General features: G+C 36.9%; 1 long non-coding RNA gene across 1 annotated transcript; it reads right to left on the bottom strand.

The window, feature by feature from the left end:
• Positions 1 to 12,734: 12,734 nt before the first annotated feature.
• On the bottom strand, positions 12,735 to 20,585 carry LOC109118501. The gene is made up of 3 exons (XR_002025833.2): positions 20,521 to 20,585; positions 15,635 to 15,812; positions 12,735 to 12,859 (listed from the first exon to the last, which is right to left on the bottom strand). It is a non-coding gene; the product is annotated as an uncharacterized LOC109118501 (long non-coding RNA).
• Positions 20,586 to 20,808: the final 223 nt, after the last annotated feature.

Below are 20,808 nucleotides of genomic sequence, written 5' to 3'. Positions count from 1 at the left end.
AAAAAACAGGCAAAGCAAGGTGATTGAGCTATGTAGACTGGCACCAACTACAAAAAATTCCACTCAACAATAAATCTTTAGATGTTATATGGAAAGACTGCATAGATCAAGTGTGAGTAAGTAGAGCAAGGGAGGATGGCTAGAACAGTAGAAAGTGTTGGTTCTTCTATTTCTACTCTTTTGTGGGCTTACAACTAGGAATTTCTGAGTTTAGCAGTGTGTATGCAAGTTACCAAAAACCACCGGGCAGAATGAAGACATGAAGGGATGAAGAATGAATGAATTCTGCGTAGACGTATTTGCTCTATTTGAACCAGTTAGGAAATTTACAACTTCTGATGTTTGAATCCTGAATGATCCTAGACCCTATCTTAGACTGTTCAGACATCGCCTTCCTGTGTGACATATTACTTGACACTTGAAAGAGTCCATCATACAACACTGTGCAACATCTAGCAAACGGGACTGTGGGGCCAAAATGGGCCCTAACTGAGGAATCTGGGTTTTGCTTAACTTGGATGTCCACATTATGTTCTATGCAACAAATCCCTTCCGGGTAAAACAGCTTTTCTTGCATCCAAAACATTGGGTGCTTGTCTATGTAGCAGGCTTGCTTTCACCTTTGAACTCAAGATATTAATGAGTCAGGGTGTTTCTATCTTTTTGCTTACTGAACAAAAGCAGGATCCTCTGGAAGCAATTACTAATCCTGGCGGTCAGTAGGTGAGCTATAGTTACTGTTACCGGGGTGTTTTTCAGCGATATGAGTACACATTCTTCTTCTATAATACTGTCCTCTACTGCTTGCTTAAAAGAGAAGCTCAGTGAAAGGAGTACCGAATGACCTCTCCGGCTGGTGAGTCTCCGAATTTTCAATATGACATCTGTACAGTGCAGACTTCTCGGGCCCAGATTCCAGCTCATGTTTTGGTGAATCAGCCTTACAGGATCTCCAGTTTCTCTTCTACTTTCCCCGGATTTTACAAATATTTACAATTCATTAGGGTCGTAGAGTGACAACACGTACTTTGGACAAATGAAAGACAATCCCAATCTCAAACCATTGCGCTGTTCCTCCCAGCCTCTCACCTTGACATCTGGAGGACTGAGGTGACTGAGGACAGGTGCCGCAGGCTAGATAATTATGAAGCTTTAATTGATTTATTTCCAGGCCAGCTGTCACATCAACCTTTGTTTGTCAAAAATCTTAAATTTCTTCTAGACTCTTCCTACACTAATTAGCAATGGCAGGACATTAAGTAAATAAAAATTAATTTTTATTAAGAAAGCAATGAATTTTGTTTGTTTTGCTAGTACGTACAAGAGGGAAAATATTTGTTATTGTTTTTTTACTTGTCTTATAATCAATTTTCTCTCCATCTTCCAAATATGAGTGTCAGGTACATTTAGGACTTTCGTTTCTTTTGTAGTTCTAGTAGTACAGATCTCATTCTCTGTCTCAACAGTGGTGGAGAAAATGTCAAGATGATCTTTAACAATGAGTCAATGCAATTTGATGATTTGAGAATATCACCACTTTTTTCTCACATAGTAATAGTTCTTCTCAGGACAGACTTTGAGTCACAAGTCCTTAAAGCCTAGAAGGATAGATTTTTAATCTAAACAGATCGATGCCTAATGGTGTCACGGTCATATATGAAATAAGAAGCTGAGCCAAAACGGTCCATCAGAGTGGTGGCCTTAGTAAAATCTGAATCTAACCCTGACTCCCTGCAGTGCATGTTGCAATGGATCTGCTGCTTAATGAGGAATCCGTGCCTCTCGTGATTTGGCTTTTGCCACAGTGCCACATCAGTTCCACAGTGCCACATTCCCTGACACTGTCTTTGGCAGCAACACCAAACTGCACACAACACGACCCACTATTCCTCCAACAACCCTGAACATTCCCCAGCCCCTGCACATAGCATGCTGCTTTTCACGTCCCTGAACACCTCCCAGTAACCCCACACTTACTGCACTACTTCTAACATTTTGTACACGCTGATCTCTGCATTCAGTCTGTAATGCTCTACACTCATTCTGCATAGGTCGCAGCAGTGTGTGTTTTACTGACTTACAATTTTTATGAGCAAAATTAAAACATGATGTCATGAGATTTGCATTGAGCGACACTGCAAACCTACTTTTGTGTGGAATTTTTTATAGATTTCTAGGTAAAGAAGTAAATGTTGAATGAAAGATTTCCTGAATATGAACTCAAAGTAAGAATTTTCAGCTGAAAGCTTTCAGAAAGAGTTCATTGAAAGTAAAAATGATATTCAAATGGCAGATCATTAAAAATCATTTTTTCTAATCATTGCACATCATTAAGCAAACTGCATAACACAGAGCCAAAGGCCACAGTGTGTGTCCCTAATAGGCTCACAGCAGAACTGAGATAAAACTCCCACTGTCACACCAGGCAATGGCAAACATGAACCACCGAATCGGTGATGTCCAAGCAATGGATATAATGGGAACAGTGGCAGCACTGCAACTGTTTTCTGGTAGCTTTTTTGTAGGGTCTGTGGTTAGGAGCAAAGAATCTGGACCTAATTCAGTGTAATTAGACTGACGACATGTATTAGAAAGTGGTCTAATACAATGAGTGGAGAGAAGAAAAGAGATTGCATCTGTTTGTTTCATGCAGTGACCCGATGTTTTCACATAAGCTGAAGCACTGTCCTCTGAAGATGATTTGCGACTCTACTTTGTCCAGCTTTGACTTTGAAATTCACTTTCCCAGCAGTACGAAACTGTTTAGGTATGGATCAGATTGCTTGTTCGTTAGCCGATGACTCTGTGGCAGTGATAATCTAGGAGAGTTAAGTGTATTATTATACTGCAAGGAGTTAGCAGTCATAAAACAGCGATGTATGGAGTAGGAAATGCCGATGAACCATGCCCTTTGCATTTTTTTCCCTTCTCTGCTTGTTATCTTATTTATTTTTGCATGAATTCCCCCCAAATTAAAGCATCTTAAAATATAGGTTGTCACTAGCCACAAATTTCCAGTCTATCTTTTTCCTTGTTTGCCACCTGGTTACAACCTTCAGTTTTGCAAACGTCAAAGATAAGCTAAAGCAAATATACATCAGAAGCAAACACTTAGCAACGTCTACCTGGAGGAAAATAAAGATGGGTGATAAATTTTTGTCCATAACTATGATAGTTAACTTAGAATCAGGACCCTTCTGTGATATAAAATCCAAATTTAAATAAATAAAATACACTGTCATTTTCTGAAAATATTGAAATCTAAGAACCTTTAGCTACAATGAAACTACTGACTGAATATGCAGCTAGTGAAATAAGTGTTTATGTTCTAAATTATGGCTTAACTCATGTCTTCACATCCAATAACAAAGACAAAGAACAAAAACAATTATCTGTAAGATTATATACCCTCCATTGGCATTTAAAGTTCAAATGATCTTAGTTTTTCATATTACCTTTTGAATGCTCTGTGAACCTTTAAAATATTATATGTAAAAAGATATATCTAAAATAGTTTTTTAAAGTGTATAATAGCTCAGCACAGGAATACAACTCTTGCAATATTCTTTCCATTTTCCCATTTTCCATTTTCGATCTTCCAGGACTACTTCGCCTCTCTGCTTCTTAAAATTCCTCTGCAGTACACACTAGAAAGACGTTCTTGAACTTGTCCACAGCTATTTCTAATTTGTCTGATCTTCGTCAGTCAGTTTAAAGGAGCATAAAATGTCATCTGCCTCATCCGTCACTGTGTGTGTGTGTTAATGTATTTATCTGATTCACTTCCCCTGACTTGTCTGAGCTTGATGCAGTTTTGAATCTTTCCCATCTCCTAATTTATTTCAGTCACTCCTTGGGTGTACTGGCACTGAATTTCTCAGGTAGACTCGTCTGAAAAGATGCCATGCTCTAGCAGTTCCATAAGCAATTATCAGCCTAATAGCTTGCAAATCCTATTTTGTATATTCACTTTTGGTCTAGTGCCAGGCAGAGGTCCGTTTAAAGCGTTTTCAGAAGCTTTCTGAATAAAGAAGCTATTGTTTGATTTTGGGGGGATGCCCAGAGATGGTTCATGATGCTATATCACTAAGCAGAGTTGACATGGCCACTAGCACAGACATTTGATGGTTATATGGTTACAACTGCCAATACTGAAAAGTTCAAGTCAACTTCCTGCTGCAGTCAAGGTGGTAGAAGAGAATGGTCAAGGCCACTGTATTTTCAGATAAAGCCAGTACAATGTTAGAACTTCCTTTTTTGAAACCACCATCACCATCCATTGATTGCTTCACCAAAGCCTAACATTTACGACAAGCTTATTTTACTAATAGTGTAATATTAGGTCTTATGCATATAAAAAGTGGTGTGATGAAATAGATAAACATCAATGTAAAGTAGCAGATGCTGTTTCTCAGGTGAATGCTATAGATACTAAGTGTCACAAGATTCCAGAGCAGAAAAGGGACAGTCAGGAAAGACGCCAAGATATCAGGAAGCTGATGGAACATTATCTGGCCCTGAAAGGACAGGTGTGGGAAGAAGTAGAGGAGGCAGGAAGTGTGTGGGCAATGACTTGGCAGTCATGATGTGTTGGAATAATCGATAGACCAAACAGTAAAAAGAAAGCATGAAAAAGAACATTAAAAATTATAACCATATAAGTGAAACATCGGTTATGGAAGATTTTGGATTCTTCAGTGTGAACTTTCACTGTACATAGAAGATGCTACTAAGAAGAATCATAATTGCTCAAACCAGGCCCTTTGTCCTGGAACTGCTATTTCCCTGGTATGAAAATCTTCATATCAAGTAACTCATTCTCTATTTAGTAATTCAGCAAAGGACTCTTAAGTAACTACTGCATGTTAGGAACTTTTCTAGGTGTCTGGCTCAGCAGGAAGTAAGAGGAAAATTGTCTTTTTCAGACTATATTATTTTACTGGGGCTTTACTGCCACAGATTGGATAGTTTAAACAAAAGAAGTATATTTTTTACAGGTCTACAGGTTAGATGTCCAAGATCAGGGTGTCTGTGGAGTTGGTTTTCTCTGAGACCTCTGCCGCTGGCTTGCAGGTGGCCACCCTCTGGCTACTTCTTTATCTGTTGTCCAGTATGCAGAGTTACTCCATTATTTTTTAACCTTTTATAAGGTGAGAACTACATTAGTTAAAGCCAGCTAGCAGCCCCATTTTAACTTAATCATCTCTTTAAAGATGTATCCAGGGCTGGGGATTAAGCTCTGTGATGCTGCTGCCTACCTTGAAAGTGCAAGGTTCTGGGTTCAATCCCCAGTACCAAAAAAAAAAAAAAAAAAAAATATGTTCAAATACAGTTACATCTGAGTACTGAGGTTAGTAATTTCAGCATAAGTTTGTGGGGGCACAATTCAACACATAATATAGAGCCAGTAATAGTGAGAAAATCCTCATATTTTCAGAAAAATAAACTTATTGGGTGCCTTTATCTAGGTTCCCCTCATAGGCAATGCTCCTGAACCTCAGGTTGAGGTTTGTTTGTTGCTCACATATGTAAAACTCTTCTCTCCTCTCCCTGGCATCATCCAGGCAAAAAAAGGAGAAAGAAATGACCCATGGCTTCCAGATCATTCCTGTTGTGACTTACATTTTCTTCAACGGTTCTGTTGATATTCACTTTAACCTGCTTTCTCTTGAGACCGATGAGACTGACACAGTGATATTTGGCCTTGGATCCACCTACCTAAGGGATGGCTCTGATGACAAGGCTCAAATAGGAATATAGTAAGAGTTGGAAATGCTTTGAAAGGAAATACACTACATGTAACCTAAATTTCTCACTTTCAGCAGACTGTGGGTAAAATGAGGTCACATTAATACTAATAATCAAATTTTTTCTGGCCTGCAGCCACACCTGCAGAACTGCAGATTCTCATTCTTCATTCCCCTAGCCCACATCTCAAGGCCTCTGATCATCTTTTAGTTATTTCTAGAGGCCACAGGGTAAGTCTCACCTCATGTTTCTTCAGGAATAAATGTACATCTCTTCTTTCCTTCTAAATGCTTGCTGACGTTCACCCATCAGGACTTACCTATCTAGCACTACAGCTGATAGTCTTCTGAGAGGAGTGTTTCTATGCCAGTCTGCCCTACCACTCCCTGTTTTGCAGCATTTGACCAGGTTGTCTTTTGAAAACTTGGAAATAATGTCCTCTCTTAAATTGTCATGCCCTTCATCACTAAGACATGCAGACAGCACTGAGGCTTTCCCAGGTTTCACACAGTTCCTACTAGCTTGGCCCCTGGAGATGGAGAAAATAATGCATTCTACCCCAGCCCCTTCTTCAATCCAAAACTTCAAGCCCTCAATCATAAAAACAGATGACTCCACCAAGAAATCTTTGTGGAAGAACAGGCATACCTTTCCTTCATTCAATTGAACTTCATTTGGTCTACCTTAGATAATCAAATAAGACAGTAAATTCGCATCACTTAAAAAAATGTGACAAATTTCATATCAGGAATTCTATCATTTTGACATTGGTTAAGTTTGCAAGATATTTTTTGTCAAGTTGAAAAATAATAACTATCCTATATATTTTTCTATAATCAAAATGAACTTAATCTATTTCATTCATCATACTTTTGAGGCCTGAGATGTGCAAGGTCTTTTGCAAAAGTAGATCATTGCTATGTGTTCTGGATAAGAAAATAGCCTTAGTTACTTTTTCATTGCTAGGATAAAATACTCAACACTCATAACTTCTCAGGAGGAAGGTTTCCTATGGCTCGTAGTTTCAGTCCATGCTTGGCTGGCTCCACGACAGAAACAGGATGGTAGAGGCCCATGGCAGAGGAAAAGGTGCTCTACCTGTGGCAGCCAGAAAGCAAAGAATCAAGATCTTGGAGACAAGAATACACACTTCTAGGTCACTCCCTCAGTGACTCACCTCCTACCAGGCCCTAGTTTCTAACAGCACATTTAGCTATTCAACTCATCACTGGATGAATCTACTGACCTATCCACCATGATCTAATAACATTTCATATGCTTAAGAACTTTAGGGAATGTTAGGTCTAAACCATAACAAAAGTCTTCCTTACTTTTAAAATAAATATTTTTTGCTATTTTTAAGGGATCAGCAGCACCCAATTCTATATTTTTTTCTATAGATTTCCTTCTTTTGCCCTAAAATTATTAGAAACAATGATAAATGAGATGTATGAGCCCTGAATTAAGTTTCAACAAGTCAAATGTCTTATCTCCAAGATAAAGCAACAGACATTCAACTACGATCTTTTTTGTCCATTATCCAGGCAAGTCAGGTAACTTCATAAACCAAGGAACTAACAGCTTGCTTTTCTCTGTATGTTAGCATATGTGATATAAAAGCATTTAATCAATCTATTCTAAACAAAGGGAACTAGTAAAACCAAGTTATCAAACCACTATCAAGTACATCACTGATTGACCATTCTCTTTTCCATTGTTTGTTGGGTGCCGCACTGGCAAAATTTGATTTTTCAGAATGTCCCCATATGTAGTAAATCAGGCTGATTTCTGTATAAACCTATGCTGAAAGGTCATTTCGCACCTCCAAAATTAAATTTTTCCATAAAGTCAACAATAATATAGCAGAAGGTTCAAACAAGTAAACCCAAAACTCCATGTTTAACAAGAAATCTAGCATTTTCTTAGAGCTCTACTGGGTAAGCTATTGTTAGTCTTTTAATAATTCATACAGCAATGATTATTATCTGAGGCTACTGGAAAAATGACAAGCATGGTGACTTCTGCAGAAGAATAATGATAAAAATTTACTTTTGTACAAATTCAGAATTTACATTTGTATGTCCTATATTTCCTGCCTTATTTGAATATTTCATAACCCTAAATAAATTATATGGAAGTATAATTATATCTATCTGACAGTTGTGGGACGAGACTTAGAAAGGATGATTGCTTTACCCAAAGTTATTAGATCAAAAGAAGCTGCAGATCAAGATTCATAACTTCTACTATATTCCTTTTGTATTGTTGTTGTTTTCTGTTTTGGTTTGTTTGTTCAAGCTGGCCTTGAGTTCACTATATGGCCCAGACTGGCCTTGAACTCATGGCAGTCCTCCTGCCTCAGTCTTTTGAGTGCTGGGATTACAGGTGTGTGCCACCATGCTCAGCTAATACCTAGTGTAGTGTTTCTGCACTGCCATGTCTCATCACTAAAAGGCATCCGTGTAGCTTTCATGTCTGGGATTACAGGTGTGTGCCACCATGCTCAGCTAATACCTAGTGTAGTGTTTCTGCACTGCCAACTTTGTCTCATCACTAAAAGGCATCCGTGTAGCTTTCATACCACCTGAGTTTTTTCATCCTTTCCCCCTTTTAGAACATATAACCATATAGGCAGGAGTAGTTATCACTGAGTTATTTGTAAAATTTTTATGACAGCAGTCACCCTTAAATGACAGTATTTTAAATTCAATCCAAAGAAAAGTTACAGAACATATTTTTTCTAAACTTTTCTAGTAAATATGAATTAAGTATCATTGAGAAGCATAATTCAAATTCCTAAAACTTACAATTCCTAATAATATGTAATCATAGCATTACTAGATATTCAAAGAAGCAGGAAAATGAAACTTAATACCAGTAAGGAAAATTAAGACTAAACATGTAGTTCAGTAGTAGAGTACTTTCCTACCATGTGTGAGGTACTGGTTTAATCATCAACAGATATGAAGCAGGCAACCAAGCATGTACCAAAGAGAGAGAGAGAGAGAGAGAGAGAGAGAGAGGAGAAAGAAAGGGAGATCAAAAGAAAGGAGAGAAAAAACAGCAGGAATAAAAGAGAGAGAGAAAGATCCTAAGACAAACTACATGCTGACATTAGTAGCCAAAGGCTACATAATTAGATATGACATGCCTATTCAAGAAATTATTTTAAGAACTGTCATCTTACATAAATAGATAAAAATGGAGAAAACAAAAAGAAATTCTATAACTGATAAATACAAACTGTGAATTGATAAAGAATTAAATGGGTTTAATAGTGGAGAAGAAAGAATAAGTAAAGCTGAAGGCCTATCAATAGAAATTATTATGCCTAAAAAAATCACAAAAAATAAATGAACCAAATCTTAGAGATGAATATCAAGAGATTTAACTTACATACAACTAAAGTCACTGAGTAAAGTAACAATAATGGGGAAAATATGTGAAGAAATAATGGCAAGATTGGTGAAAAATATCCAATTATAGGTCTGAGAATCTGTATAAATCCTGAACAGGATGAATATTTTAAAAAGCTTTGCTTAGGCATATCAGAATCAAACTGCTGGAAACTGAAAATAATCATAAAAGCATCCAAAGGAAAAAAAAGATATTATATATGGGGGAAAATCAACACCTAACGATGGCAAGGTTATTATTAGAACCAATGAAACCCAGAACACAATGAAATGCCATTTTCAAGGTGCTGTAGAAACAAAACAAAGAAATCAACTCAGAGTCCTATATCCATTGAAAAACCTATTAAAAATAAAGGTGAAATAAAGACATTTACAGATCCATTAAAGCTGAGAGATTTGTTGTAAGCACACCTGAATGGTGATAAATGCTTAAAAGTTATTCATCTTGAAGGAAAGTGACATCAGACGAAAACTTAGATTTGTAGGAAGTAAGTAGAAATAAGAAATATGTGGCTAAATGTAAAATGTTTTCTTTTTTTCTTCTGTTTCCTTTTAAGAAACTGAATACTTACAGTAAAAGTAGCAGAGTTTTATTCCAGGGCTTAAATAGTATACAAAAGTTAAGTATTTGAAAATAAAAGCACACAGTGGGGGGAGATAGTAAATGAAACAACACTTATAAGGTCCCCATATTACAGTAGTAAAATACTAGCTCTAAATTGACTGTGACAAATTAAAAAAAATCACTATCAGCCATTTCAAAATACAAAAAGATATAGCTAAAAAAGCTAATAGATCAACAAAAAAGAAATTCTAAAACTATGTGAGACTAAAGGAAAAAAACAATACAACAATAATAATAGATTAGAAATATAAAAATATACAGCCAAACCATACTAACCAATGAACACAATTGAATGGAACTTCACATATATGCTTAACTAATTTTTTACAAAATGTCAAAAGCGATTCAATGAATCTTTCAAATAAGTTGCACCGGAACAATTGGATATCTGTGTGCTATACAGTGAGGCATGTGGCTGAAATCAGAGAAGTCCAGCAGAACACAGCAAGAGGACCCCCAAGTTAGAGGCAGACTGGGCAACTTTGTGACTTAGAGAAGCCCTTTCTCAAGATAAATTTTTTTTAATTTTTAAAAATTTTTTAAATTAATTTTATTGGTACATTTAAGGTACACAATATAATGACATTCATCATTGGAAATTTGTAGCTTTACATAATCCATCTTGGTTCTTATTTTTTCCCCATTCCCCTGCCCTCCCTTCAACTCCTTCCTATCTATAAAGACTTTGTTTCTACTTTTTCATTTTCTCGTATTAATTCCATTCTCTTCTATCTCTTCCCCTACCCCTCCCATTTCCCCTTCCCCTTTGCACCTTTTCTTCCCATTTCACATTATCTATTACACCTTTAATCAAGATAAAATTTTTTAAAAAGGGCTGGGGATATAACTCAGCATCAAGATTCTAAATTAAGTCCCTAATAACATATACATAAAAACATCGTCTTCTGTTTCCATACATGAAAATTAACTAAAACTGAATTATGAGCCTCAGTGTGAAATCTAAAAATATTAAACTTAAATTTCTACTAAATGTATGGGGAAATCTTTGTGACTTAGTTTAGTCAGGTTGATTTGCATACAAAATCAACTATTCATAAAAGAAATGTATTAATTTGACCTTATGAAAATTCAGAATGTTTTCCCTTTGTAAGACACTATTAAGAAAATGCAAGACAATCTGTCATAAAGTAATTCCAGAAATTGGGAGAATATCATCCTTTATCTAATAATGAATGGGTCTGCATCATTTTTGTAATGAAGAATTGGTCTGAATCAGAATTTGTAAAGAATACTCAAAAATCAAGAGGAAACAACAAATATAAAACATGGGCAAATGATTAAAATGGATATTTTACCAAATAAAATATAAGAATGGAAAAAAGAGACAAAAATGATCCCTTACATCATTAGCTACAAAGAAAATGGAAATGGAAACCACAATGAGATATCACCTTTCCCTATTTGGTGTTTCATGTAAATTATTAGTATTATTTCATGTAGCAAGTATTGATAAGAATGTGGGACAACCATAATTTAGTTATATTTCTGATGAGTAGATAAAATGATACAACCAATTAGAGAACTTTATAAAAAGTTAAATATACACCTATTATTTTACCTCATCTTTACACACCCAGGTATTTACCATGAGAAGAGTGAGCATACCTCCTCACAAAGACCTGCCCCAAAATATTTATAGTAGTTTTATTCATAGTAACCAAAGTCTGAAAATGACTCAGATGCCCATCAGCAAGTAAATAGATAAAAATTTTATGCAATGGAACCCTTATTGCAGAAAGATAAGCAAAAAGATACAAACTACATACTGCATTGATAAAATACTGTAGAAAATGCCAACTCATCTACAATGATTGAAATTTATGGTTACCTGACTATGGGGGAGATAAAGGAAGGGGTTAGAAGAAAACACTACAAAGAACATAGGAAAACTTTGGGGAGTGATGGATACTTCTCTAGTATTGAGTAAAATGATGAGTTCCTGACTGCATGCATACAAAATGCTTATCAAGTTGTACACTGTAAATATGTGCAATTAATTTTATGTCAGCTATGTCTCGGTGAAAATGTTCTAAGTGGGGAACAAAAGACTTTGTTGTAATATAAAAGCAAAACATAATGTAATAGAAGTGCCCATTAGCAGTATATAAATACAAATTTACATTAAATTGGATGCTATACAATAACAAAAATTTTAAAAGAACATATACAGTTTCATGCAACAACACTGATATAACTTCATACTTCTGAATAAAAAACAGCAAATTACAGAATCATAAAATTATTCCAGATGTAAAACCTGCAGATATAGGTAATTAAATAATACGTTTAAGAAAACCATGATTGTTGTAACAAAAAAATAGAGAAGCAAGGGGGAAATAACTACATAATTCAAATTCGTGAGCTTTCTGGGCGGGTATAATGGAAGTGGGAGGAGGAACACATCCACAGAGCTTCAAAACATAATTGTGATGTTGCATCTCTCAAAGTTAGTGGTGGCCAAACTGAGTATTCCTTACAATCCCCTGCTTTATACTGCAGACATGTTTTTACAAGTATCCTTATAAGTATTCATTTTTATCTAATCAAGATTTAATGAAAGATGTTGAGAAGTCTTAGAACATAATGTTTTGTTTAAAAGACAGACTTTTGACAGCATAAACAAAGAATGACCTCATATATTCTGTCAAGAAATTGTGCACTAAAAATACCAAGGCAAGAGAGGTTCTAATTAGAAGGCTGATAAAAAGAGAAAAAATAAAAAAAACAATCATCACTAGAATGTTGGTTTGTCTATATTTGCATCAACATAGTCTTGATCATAAAGAGCACTATCAACAACACAGAGGACTGTTTTATAATGATAAGAGAATCAATTCATCCAAGTACCGATAATCTACAAAATACGGGCAAACACCAGGGCAAACTGACAGAACAATAAGGGACACAGAGGGATTATTTCCTTCTTTGTTGTCACTGGGAATCAGAGTAGTGGGAAGGATCATATTTCTGTGGCTTCATGTACCCGTCATTCCAGTCTTGAACTGTCTTCCTTCAGATTTCCTTTACATCTTATTAATAAACTTTGCTACTATTAAAAACAGAGAAACAAAAATTTTAGTAGCCCATCAAAAACAAAAAATAAATAAAAGTGTGAAATTTTTAACAAAGCAATCAATTATAATTATTAGCATTTCATAATTATAACACATTTCATAATATTATTATAATATTTGCCTAAATTCTAAAACAAGCTGTTCAGAAAGTGAAATTTTTCTTTCTGCCACTGTCTGCGACTTGCTCTTTTGCTTGGATATCTCTTTTTTTCTATTGGATTTTATGTTTGCACTTAAATCAGGAATACAAATATCGAACTCAGAAATAAATTGATAGATGGTTGAACCTATATGTGATCGGAAAAATCAAAATCATTTTTCTTTTCAGACAAAAGTATTGAAAAGAATTGCCATCCTGGCTAAGTGGAGACTTTACAGTGACATGAGCAATATTTTAAGTTGCTGCAAAAGGCCACAGCATTTGCTGGTTACTTGATGGTAAGTGTGTCAGAAACAGGGTTTAGGGACAGATTTCATCTAAAATCATTTCCACTAAAGAGAAGAAGCTGGTACCTTGATGATTGTAGGAGAATAAACAAAACAAAATAACTCAGGCAACTGACACAGGCTCAGGATCAGTACAAATTACCAACTTCACTGGCCTCTCTCCATCCTGGCTTCTCTCTTAATTTACTTGTTGAATTACATCATGGGTGGATTTATCTTCTTCAGGTATTCAGAGCTGAAATAGTTTTCCTAGTTCTGCTCCCTCAAGAAAGAGGCACAGATCCATGTAGCCTGAGGTTTCGTCCCAGAGAGATCCCTGAATCTGCATAAGTGTCCTTCTCCTTGACAATCTGAATGACTATTGGCCTTAGACAGGTTGGTAAGAGCTGAAGACACTAACAAAGCAGTAACATTACTTCCAAGATGGAAAATGTATTTATTCAGCTAGTGTGTAACCACTGTCCAGATACTTTCCAACAGTTGAGATGTGAGATGTGTGTGTGTGTGTGTGTGTGTGTGTATGTGTGCTTTTATGTGATTTGCTTAAACTACACTCAAAAATTCATGGCAATATTTAATGTTAGTGCACACATGTACTCATATATGGAGTGGGAGTTTAGCAAAACAAATATTTTCACCATCCATCATCTCAACACTTATTCATTAAACCTTCATTGAACATCTATGATATATCTGGCCATAAATGTGATGGTATGGAAGCTATGAAGATGAATTAGTCATAGACTCTCCCTTAAGTAGCTTATTATCAAAGTCAGGGGATAAACCAAGGACCCAAAATTTTACTTCTAAGAATAAAGTGGTGCATGCCTCAGGCAGGCAGATTAAAAAAAGGTGAAGGGAGTCTTAGAAAGGGGAGACTAACTATGAGCGCGCATACAGTGGAGAAAAGACACCAAGGAATGCTTTGTAGATGAGGCATGTTTTTGAAGAAGGCCAGAAGATCTGGTTAAATTTCAACAGAGGCAGTTCACGGAGATATTTCCATTAAAAACAATTGCAGAGCTGGGGATTTAGCTCAGTAGTTCCACCACCTGCCTCACAAGCGCAAAGTCCCAAGTTCGATCCCTACTATGAAAAAAAACAAAAAAAAAACCTGCATGCACAGAGGTGCAGAAATCAGAGTGAAGTACATTGTCAAAGATGTGGATTTGTCTAATTTGAGTAGAGCACAAGTTTACAAATTGTCCTAGGAGATGAAGTCCAGGAGAAAAGGATTTAAAATAAAGGGTAGTGGATGAGGTGAAGCCATTTGAGGAATCTTATTATGTATATAACATCTATTGAAATGTGAACTTCTTCTCTTCTTTATTTCTGTAAACTTGGATACTCAGAGAGCCATGCACTTAGTAGTTTTTCAATAGAATAATAATGTTCATAACCTATATTGATCAAGCACTTACTGTGATCCTGGTCCTGTTCTAATTACTTTGCATATAGAAGTTTATTTAATTCTCACAGCAGTGCCTGTGTGTGTTTTTTAAACTTTTGAAATGTTTAATGGAAACAATAGTTGTACATGTTTATGTGCTGTGATGTGACATTTCAATGCATATATACAAAGGGTAATGATAAGATCAGAATTGGCAAATCCATCAGCTAAGACATTTATCATTTCTTTGTGTTGGGAACATTCAAAATGCTCTGGACTATTTTGACAGATAAAGTTAGTTCATTTTCATTCACCATAGGTATCCTACTATGCAATAGATGGTTAGAAAATGGTCCTTTTATTTAAATGCACCATGCATGGTAAACCATCCTTTCCCTCCCACCCCCAATACCTCTCAGGCTCTAGTTACGACTCCTCTGACCTCTGAGATCAGCTTTTTCACTTCCATGTTAAAGCAAAGAGCCCATGTCTCTTGTCTATACTGAGATGGTTAACGTGATTGTCTCTGTTTTCTGGTTAAACTGAGATGTGCCACTTCAGCTAAAACTTAAGCAAATTCACACAGCTTGCCTTGCACACAGAGCAGAGACTTAGGCCAATATCTCAACTGGTTTTCTCTATTCCTCAACAAAAAGTATCTGCTAGATAAATGAAGACCTTCACTCCCAGAGAAACAAAACATTATACTCTTTCATCTCATCATTACTTGAAAGATGAAAAGTAGGCATCAGGCACTGTGCTCACTCACAGCCTTGGATGCTAAATTTTCAGTGACCAAACAAAAGGAACTGTTGTTTTTACACAAGTTCCTGTTATTATGAAGAGAGCATGGCATTTGTAGCTTGTTTTACTACTGAATCATAAAATGTGCAGAGAGCTTTCTGTCACTTACCTCTGGTCCCTTGTTCTGAGGTGGCTGCCATGGCCTGTGCTGGACACTATGGCTGTGAGAAAGAGAGCTTCAAATGTCTCTGCGTGGAAAGGAACGTACAGCAGAATCTCTGAGTTCCTCAGGATGCATAGTGTTTCCTCCTCAAAATTCTTGCTGACACTGGGATCGTAAAGTTCTTCTGTAGTTGACAGACACAAGAGGGAAGGAAGAGAAGCTTGCTGTGGAAGGTTGGTGTACTCGCAGGAAAGCAAAGCTGGCTTTGTTAAGATGTGCTCACTTCCAAGAGTGATTTTTGTCTCTTTCCAAGTAACACAAATGATTTAAATCACTCTTAGAAGTCATGCATTGAAAGCTGGTTGTAGTGATGCTAGTATGTATTTCCAGGAACCTGGAGGATTACAAAATTGAGACCAGCTTGGGCAATTGGTAATTTAGTGAGACCCTGTCTCAAAGTCAAAATAAAATTAAAAAGTTCAGGAGATGTGCAGGCCCTGGTTTCTATCCCTGGTAGTGGAAGAAAAGGAAGAGAGACTTGGCCTTGGAATTTCTGATAAAAAGGCATCATTCAAGCCATGTTTGGAAGTATTTCCTGAGTGCTACTCATGAATCGCTCAAGGACATCTCCTTGGGAATTAGAAGATCACAGGATGCTACAGTGAAGAGAAGAGCATGAACTGTGACACCGCATCAAAACCCACTTTGGCCTACAATGGCTGAGGGGCTATGGTCACGGCCTCCTAGCACTCTGAGCCTGTTTTTTCTAGACTGAACATAGAAACTGGCATCTACATAATACAGGGGTGGTAAGGTGGTGAGATAATATAATGAAAGGGTTTACGAATACTAAAATATTCAATATGTCTGTGTGTGTATGTAGAACTGTGTGTGTGTGTGAGTCTGTGTGTTTCTAACCGCACTCCCAATGTATTTCAAATTAGTCTATCATTAAATATGTCTCCTTCACATTTCCTCAGATGACAGAGCTAGGTTATCAGGATTCAGCATAATTCCAGAAAAACCCATCTGTAGTACATCTAACAGTGGAATGGCTTAAACCTTCTCGACTTTAACAGGCAAACACATTGACAGGCAAGTCCCTTTCTCATCTCTTGCTTCCTGTGTTTCTGAGCCATTGAAGAGGAAGAGAAGAACATAAATATTTGCTAGTAAGGAAATATTAACAGAGTTTTAGAACTAATTCAGATGAAAGCACACGAGATGGTATGACGCTGCAGTTCTAGTTGTATGTCCCTTTATTGTTTGTGTTAGTTTCCTCTTGCTGGTTTAACAAAGTGTGAGTAACATAACTACTTAAACACTTCGGGTTTCTCTATATATATATATATTCTGAAGGTCAGAGGTCCGACTGAGCTGCTCGCAGGTGCAGAAAGGGTTGTGCTCCTTCTACAGGCTCTGGGAGAAAGTCTGCCCTTTGTTATCTCCATCTCCGTCTTCTAGTGAGTTCTCCCCTTCCCTGTCTGTTGACCATGCTTCATATGAAAAGTCAGCAATTGCATCAACCTGACCTTTGCTGCTGTTACCATATCTTGTTCTCTGACTCTCCTTTCTTTTTCCCCCTAGAGGTAGCCTTGTGATTATAGTGTATCTACACAGATAATCCAGGATGATCTCCTCATCTCAAGATTCTTAACATAATCACATCTGCAAAGTGCAAAGTCCATTTTGCTCTGGAAGATAACATATCCACACAAGCCAGGGATTAACTAGTTGTCTTGACTGCCTCTTAACAAATACCTATTAAATAAACAGACTCACAGACATTTTGGAAAGCCACTGTTTATAGGTTGGTTTTGTTTTATTTTGTTTTCCAGCCCACGTGTCCCCTCTCCAACAAACCAGCATTGGACCTCAGAAATGTATTAGCCTTTGAGATGATCTCACCATGAGCTTTGGTCACCTCAGGAGGGAAGGATCCTGAAGTTTCTTAGAAGTGGAGTCATATTGAATCAACATGCATGTTTGCAGAGTTTTTTTCATTTTCTTTATACTTTGGCTTGGGTATTCACCCTGGATTTCTAAAAGCAGCCCAAATTCTGGTAAACATATTATCTATTTTGAATTGCTCAGTTTGAAAATATAAGTATCTCAAAGAGCAGACATAATAGTGACCTACCCCTTCCTGAAAATCAGGCTTGTGTTCAACACTTGGGCTTAATGCACATAGGTTGCTTAATAAAACAGAGGATTATGTTTTCTTCAAATATATTGCTATAACCACAGCCAAAGAAAAATGGTGCTGAAGGAAAGATTTTTATTACCTTTTATTTTACCCTCTAAAATCTAATTCAGAACATGAGGAGAAATGCTTGTGCAGAGCCAAATTTCATGTTCATTAATGTAATTGGACATTAGTGCCATAGCCATGTCCTCACACTCAGCAGCAAAAATGACCCTCTCCCCATATTATCATCAATAACAGCACAGTGATAGCCTAGCTGGGACTGACCAGATTGTAACTAAGCTCTCCATCCCTTGGGCAATGGGGTGATTTTTATTTACAGTGACAAGATGATCTTTACAGTTGTTTCTCTTTGGACTGTACACACACGGCTCTATCCATAAGCCAAAACACAGCCATGCAGGCTTTTTTTGCTCTGCACTTTACTTAACTGACGAGGTGTCAGCATTAATTTCTTGACTGTTGGAAAGTTTCATCTCTCTTGCCCTAGGGATGTTTTCTTGACCTCTTCAGTCCTGTGATTGGGAATGGTTTGGTCTTTTCTCATAAGCTCCAAACATTTTCTTTCTTTTCCATTGCAATTATTATCTCCTGTGACATTTACAAGGACCAGTTCTGCTGTAGCTAGAGCTATAAACATACAAAGAGCTTTGGTGACCCCTAATTCTTTTGTGCTTGAACATGCCAGTTAATAACCAGGGGCTTTCAGGATGAATTAATGATTGGACCCCTCTGAATAAATACCCTGCTTCAAAAGTAGCCTTTGTCAGTAAGACTCTTCAAAAAATATGTTTGAAAAAAGTTATAATAAAGCATAATTATGCAAAAGAAACATCACATTTTAAGTTAACAAAACATTTAATTGCTCAATTCTATGATCCTGTGTAATTATTATTTTAGTGTAAGTGAAAGAGGTTCACACAACGGATGTGAGAGGGTTTGCACTGGGGTTTAAATGCAAACCAATGGTGGGAATATCCAGTGAGCTGTCTTAACCACCTCTGAGTTTTGCCGCATTTGCCAAGTCACCCATTTCCTTCCAACTTCGTTTCCTTACTGGTGAAGGAAGGGTTTCTTTTAGCTCTGATATTCTGGAAATAAATAAATAAGCACCTGGATCCTTTCTACATTTATTAATATTGTCTGTGGGAGTGTGGCTTTAATGTTAACAGATGAAGAATTCAACAATAGAATCCCCCTTCTGTGTTGGTACTGCCGACCTCCCAACTGTAGACCAGAACAACAAGCTGGAACCAGCAGGTGTCTGCCTTATCCACAGAGAGATTCATTCAGAGGCCTTGAAGGGAAGTAACAAAACACCTAGCTGGTCTCCAATTCATAAAGATGTGTTCTCCAAGGTTCAATGGCTTCAGTTAACCATTAGATAACCATTTAATATTCTGAATATATTTTTGTCTTCAAAGTTTTGTCTTTATGCAGAAACTTTGCTCCTGTGCAAGATAAGCACTATTGGTCAAGAGTCATACAGTCCTCTGCTTTCAACATCACTGAATTGTCTTGCCACTGATTTTTTTCTTTTAGGTTCTTTTGAAGTTAAAATAGAATTTTGCCCATATTGTCTAGAGGGTGCATTTATTCAAAGAGAATTTGCTATGTTACATGGCACCTGCTTTCTGAGTGTTAACATCTGTTGTGTTGCCCATTCCTCAGGCAATATCCTGTCCCTTATGCAAGGCCCAGTGAGCACCTGACCACCTCCAACTCACCCCAGGCATCCAAATCCAGCATGCTCTTGGTAATAAAAGGACAGGCATCATGCAGTTTAGCTCTGATACACTTTTTAAATCCCTCATTATAGAAAATTATTCTGAATTAAGTGATGAGAGCACTGAGAACAGAAAACATGCTCTACTCTTTTGCTTTGGCATGAGTAAGTAGTCAGTGAATATTTAATGGCTACTCTGTAACTTCTGGCATACAGAGGAACAATCTTAGATAAAAGTTTGGCCATATTACTCTCAGTGTGGGGTCCCTGAACCAGCTGCATCTGTATAGTCTGAAACCTTGTTCGGAACAAATTCCTGGGTCTTATTCCAAATTTTCTGACCCACTTTCCTCCAAACTGAGCATTCTGCAGAAATTGTAATGGTGTTACCCAATAGTCTGTTTTGGTGATCCTTTTAAATGATTCTTATGTCTATTGATGTTTGAGAGTTAGCGTCACAGACCAACCCTTAAATCCTAGAAATTGGGTGGTCTCACCCCATTAAACTAAACATGGTAAAACTTTGCTCACATCTGTAATCCCACTACTGAGGGAGGCTAGGGCAAGAGGATGGAGAGTTCAAGCCCAGCTTGGACAAGTTAGGGACTTAGTGAGATCCTGCTTCAAAATTAAAGACAGTAAAAAGTATCAAGTACACAGCTCAATAGAAAGGCTATAGTAGGTTCAGTCGCCAGTATCAGGGGGAAGAAATCTTTGTTACTTATAATGGAAACATGCAGTGAAACAATTTAAAGTTGTATTCATTCATTCATTTGTTCATCTTTGGGGGGAAGGTTTATTGAAGAGATTATGCAGTACTTGTCACCCAGTCCTTCACCTGTTGGTACAGTGTTAGTAGCAGATGCTAGTAAAGGCCTTCCAAAGAAAATGTTCATTGATTTTTTACAACTGAAAAAGTATGCTTGACATTATCGTCTTACTATGTTAGTATTTACTTACTACGCTCAAATGCGGCTACAGTCACCACGATCTGAGGCTATTCTGTGGGGATTCAACTGATTTGGCTGGAAGAGTGGATGCTCCTCCTTCTCTTGCTAATCCTGCAGTTGTCTCCAAGTTGAGCCTGCTTAAGAGAAGATATTAGATGTGCAGTCATGAAAAATCCTAATAATGTACTGTACATCTTCATTCAGGGTTTTCCTGATTCATCTTCATCAAGAGCTGCATGTAACCGTTAATGATTAATTTTTATTTTTCTTTATTATTTTGCAGTACAGATGATCTGTT

This window comes from Fukomys damarensis, unplaced genomic scaffold (assembly GCF_012274545.1).
Source record: "Fukomys damarensis isolate Sample0158 unplaced genomic scaffold, DMR_v1.0_HiC HiC_scaffold_30, whole genome shotgun sequence".
NCBI lineage: Eukaryota > Metazoa > Chordata > Mammalia > Rodentia > Bathyergidae > Fukomys > Fukomys damarensis.
This window is presented reverse-complemented; position numbering and strand designations above follow the sequence as displayed.